Source organism: Tamandua tetradactyla, assembly GCF_023851605.1.
Source record: "Tamandua tetradactyla isolate mTamTet1 chromosome 15 unlocalized genomic scaffold, mTamTet1.pri SUPER_15_unloc_1, whole genome shotgun sequence".
Lineage (NCBI taxonomy): Eukaryota > Metazoa > Chordata > Mammalia > Pilosa > Myrmecophagidae > Tamandua > Tamandua tetradactyla.
Window position 1 is genome coordinate 1,073,949 of NW_027518244.1, and position 4,791 is coordinate 1,078,739.

At 35.7% G+C, this 4,791-nt stretch overlaps 1 pseudogene; it reads right to left on the reverse strand.

Annotated features, from left to right (window-relative positions):
* Positions 1 to 3,572: 3,572 nt before the first annotated feature.
* On the reverse strand, positions 3,573 to 4,492 carry LOC143672753 (olfactory receptor 7A17-like; annotated as a pseudogene).
* Between the last annotated feature and the right edge of the window lie 299 nt (positions 4,493 to 4,791).

The following is a 4,791-nucleotide window of genomic DNA, read 5'->3' on the forward strand; positions in this document are numbered from 1 at the left end:
GACAAATTAAATAGAGCAAAATTGAAAAATCACCATTAACACTAAGAAAGGAAGGTAACATGACCAACAGCTGGTTGAAAAGCAGATGGTGGACATAAGCCTTTACTTGTTGCAGATATAGAAATTACTCAGGCACAGATCATGAAACAGCTATCTGTAATAAGTTTAAAATAATTAAAATGAATCCTGTTCCTACATACACACAATGGCCCAAATACATTTCAAAGTGAATCAAAAATATCATCTAGGGTTGAAATATATATTGATGAATTAAAAATTAGAAATTTCTGTGAATTGGAAGTGAGAGAAAATTGTTTGAATAGAATCCAATAACCCCTCAAGAAATATAAATTAAACATAAATACATTTACATTTGTAGACTTTACCTATATCTTTTTCTTTGGGTTTGTGCAGTTATTGTAAGTAAAGCATTCTCTCCCATTACATTTCTGACCCACAACATAAAAAAAAGTTCCCCAGCTTATTCCCATGACTTTTTGTTCCACTAGCTCTGTTTCCATCCTAGATGATAGATAAATACAAAATATTTGCACTCTTGAAACTCAAGGAGATGAAACAATTATGTAATCTCAGTTTGGATAACATATTTCAGAACAACATGGCTGCATCCCAATTCTTCTGGAAAGAGTACTCTGAAATTGAAATGAAAATGAGAATCTTAGCATTGGTAGAAGACCATGAGGAGCCGCTTTCCCAGAGCTTCTCATAGATATTGGTACTCCATAATTGACTTTTCCTGGAGTCTCAACTCTTGGCACAGGTGGAAGAATTCATGGCTCCTATGTTTCATGGACACACGCTTTTACACTGTGTACATTTTTATGGCACATTCTAAGTGTTATGGAGTCTGTTACTGCTCTTGTAGTGTCTGAGCTTAAATGATATTCTCTGGACCTGACAGTGTCGTTCTGACTTCCCCTACTCTTGAAAATTAATCTTCCAATAGATAACATACATCTCTTGTAAAATTTTGCATAAATGGGCCACAGTAAATTATTGCTCAGATTACCCAATAGAATAAAATTGAACAGAGCAGAGCTCAGTCAAAATGAGTCTTCTCCTCTATATAGCAAACATTTGATAGTTTGAAGGTGACAATCAAGCCCCTCATTTTTCCCAGAAAAAATAATAGTGTTTTCCTCTGTAACCTGTGTTTATCACACCCCTCCCACAATTCATGAAGGTTTCTTTTGCTAAAATCTATGTTTTAATGACTCCCTTCAAGTTTTACCTCCAGACAATTTGGTGGTATTTTCTTCAAGAGTAAAATGCATTCTTAGTTCTATGAAAATAAATATTTTCTTCAGGAATAAAACAGTTTTCTGTGAGAATAGATGTATCCCCTCATTTCACAGTGAATCCTTTTTGTTACCACCTATTTTAAGGGTTCAGGAGAAGAGTAAAATTATCATAAAAAACTAAGGAGATGATTTTTCTGAGAAAAATTGCGAGTGTCAAGAATGGTAATTGAAGTAAAGATTGAAGTAGAGAATTGGAGTATATGGAAGAGTTGTAAAGGAATCTGTCATTCACTCAAAACAAGTTCTACAGAACACCTTTTCTTCACAACCTTGTATGAGCCATGTATGATAGAAGGGAAACAGGAAAAGTCTTAGGGAATTTTGAAAAACATCTTATCTCCCTCTGCCCTAAATTACACTCAGAGTATAAAGACACTTGGTGTCCACCACGCAGTACAGATGATATGATGTCTGGCGGGCAGGGTGGACTGACACATAGCAATATTTCTCCCTCCTTCTGCTTTGGGTTCTTGTTCTCCAGAGGATGATGAACTAACATGAGTATTGTATACATAACCAGTACATATGGGAATTTCTTCCTACTGCCTGAATTGCAGAAAATGCAGCATGTTTGTGTCCCAACAATATGGGGGAAATCTTCTTAATTTATACTATGTTCCTGATGATAGCATAAATATCACCTTTCTTGGCTGGGCTGTTTTTTTAGCATTTCCTACTTGAAAGACATACCTCTAACTTCTTTAACAATGTTGAGATAACATGCCTACTAAATTACTACAAAAATTATTGGAGATTTTTTTAAAAGATATTTATACTTAATGAAAATAAGACATACAGGTAAATTATTGAGGAGAGAAATTGAGGCAAAACCCCCTATCTGCTTGTTATGAATCTGGGAACTGATATATCCACCAGTTGGAAGTGATGACATTAAGGATGCTGTGTACTTTGGATAAAAGTGTGCAGCTCCTGCATGAATAATATTGGCAAATATGAATCACAATACATTGTTTGTAGTCATCCCTAAAGAGATTGTGTAGGGAAGAGTTTGGAAAACAGCTTTATTTATTAAAGTATTTTGTTGAGCATCAGAATTCAATAAATGTGGAGTATGGTGGATTATTTAATTGTTCTGGAGAATATTTAAGAAAAGAAAATAGTAAGCTGAGGATTTCAATTCTCAGGTTAAGCACAATAAAAAAATGAGAATTCTTTCAGGACAGAAGAAATCAAGTCTCCTTTCTGTATAAACTACAGGTCTGATGTGGGTATAACTAATAGAGTCTAATCCTATGGCTTAATGAAAACTGAATACATAAAAGAACACATTTTTCTTTTTTTTTCCAAAATGGAGCATTAGCTCTGAGCAATCTCTAAACCTAAAATGCCACTATAATCTGCCAGTCAAAAAGAGGACTCTGTGGTTAGGTAAGAAATAATGAAAAAAATAGCCTAATTCCACTTCCTAAAGAAGGCAATAGGTCTACTTAAAATCTTGATATTATTTCCTAATATCTGGGATTAATATTTGAAGAAGACATACCTGGCAATAGGCAAGATGTGCATGGTGCTATACAGGATCTGTAAATGAGGACCTTTATTGTAGGAAGTAACATGGAAAATTTCCTGGTAATTACCCTGTTTATGAAAATAATACTTAAAGAGTTAAATTTGATCACTGGAAGAATCCCGGTGATGAGTGAAATCATAAAAAATTGAAGAATCAGATTTGTAATATCAATTATATTCTCAACTAACTCATGTTGAAATTGTACAAAGAAAGTCATCTATCAAAGAGGGAATATAGATTATGGAAATTTAATGATTTGGCAACTGACAGCAGTCCAGGACGTGCCCTGTTTCTGGAGCCAACTACCAAAACCATGACAACAGGTACTCAGCATTTAAAATGACAAATGATTTTCATCAAAAGCACATAACACAAGAGTGTTTGATTTCTTCTCTCAGGGACTGTAGTACACATTCACTCATCCAGCAATTCCTATAATTTTATATGGACCAAATTACCTGTAATAAATAATTGTCACCAAATATTCAGGCATAGGAGTGCAACTCAATACTGAATCCTCAGAATGCAATCAGTCAGGTCAAATGACTCAAAAAAATACAAAAGATAAGGTGTTTTGATGGTGAAAAGTAGAGACAAAATTCTAGAAATTAAGCAAACATCAGATTATTTAATACACTGATAAGACTATTTAATTTAGATAGGCTCATTTTAACCTCAGTTAATGGCAAGCAAATTTCTAAGTTTGTGACCAAGGGTCTTTACCTGCTGGAAATTATTCTTAAGTCATACTTTATGTACTTGCTTCTAAGAGTATAGATAAAGGGGTTCAGCATGGGAGTGACAACTGTGTACATCACGGAAGCTATTGCACTTGCCCTTGCATTTTGGGTTGCAGCAGAACTAAGATACACTCCAAGACCTGTCCTGTAAAACAAGGACACAACAGAAAGATGAGAGCTACAAGTGGAAAATGTTTTGTACCTGCCCCAAGCTGATGAAATTCTCAAAATGGATGATACAATCTTGGAGTAAGAGAAAAGGATCTCAGTGAGTGAAATAAAATCCAGAATTCCAGTTGCAATATACCTCACGAGGTCACTGAGGAAAGTGTCAGAACACACAATTGAACTACATGGTCAAGATCATAGAAAAAGTGGGTGTTTACAATTCTGTACAAAAAGTCAATCACAAAATCATTAGGCCATGTAAAAGAGAATCCAGAACACTCAGTATCCATGATGTCTTCAGCAGGAGACCACAGAGCCTGGGGTTCATGATGACGATGTAGTGCAGTGGGTGACAGATGGCCGCGTAACAGTCATAGGCCATCACAGTTAAGAGGAAGCTGTTTAATCCTCCAAAAACCATGAAAAAATACATTTGGGTGAGGCAGTTTCCATAACTTATAGTTTTTTTCTCTGTCTGGATGTTCACCCACATCTTCGGGACAGTGGTGGAGGTGAAATAGACATCTGAAAATGACAGGTTAGCAAGGAAGAAGCACATGGGTGTGTGCAGGTGGGCGTCAGAGATGGTGGCCAGGACAATAAACAGGTTCCCAGTGAGAATGACCAGGTACATCATCAGGAACAGAACAAATAGGAGGGGCTGCACTTCTGTGTCTTCTGAGAGACCCAGGAGAATAAATTCTGAAACACGTTTCATTCTCTAATTCCATGTTACTCATGAAACTGCTGGAAGAAAGACCAGAACAAGGCAAGTGTGGGTACATGCAGTGTTCAAAATATTAAGAGAAAGACTATGTTTATATGGTAAGACCATTACATTCATTATTCTTAATTAATATGTATAGTTCTGGAGGCCCTTACATGAAAATATTAGAGAAGTCATTGCTTCTGCTTCTCCTTAATGCCATTGCCTACTCACCATCCTTGTCCATAATTGTAAGTATTTTACAAAGGCAGTACTTGCATTGATATGCTTTTACACACTATTTTATTCTTCAACCACTTTGAC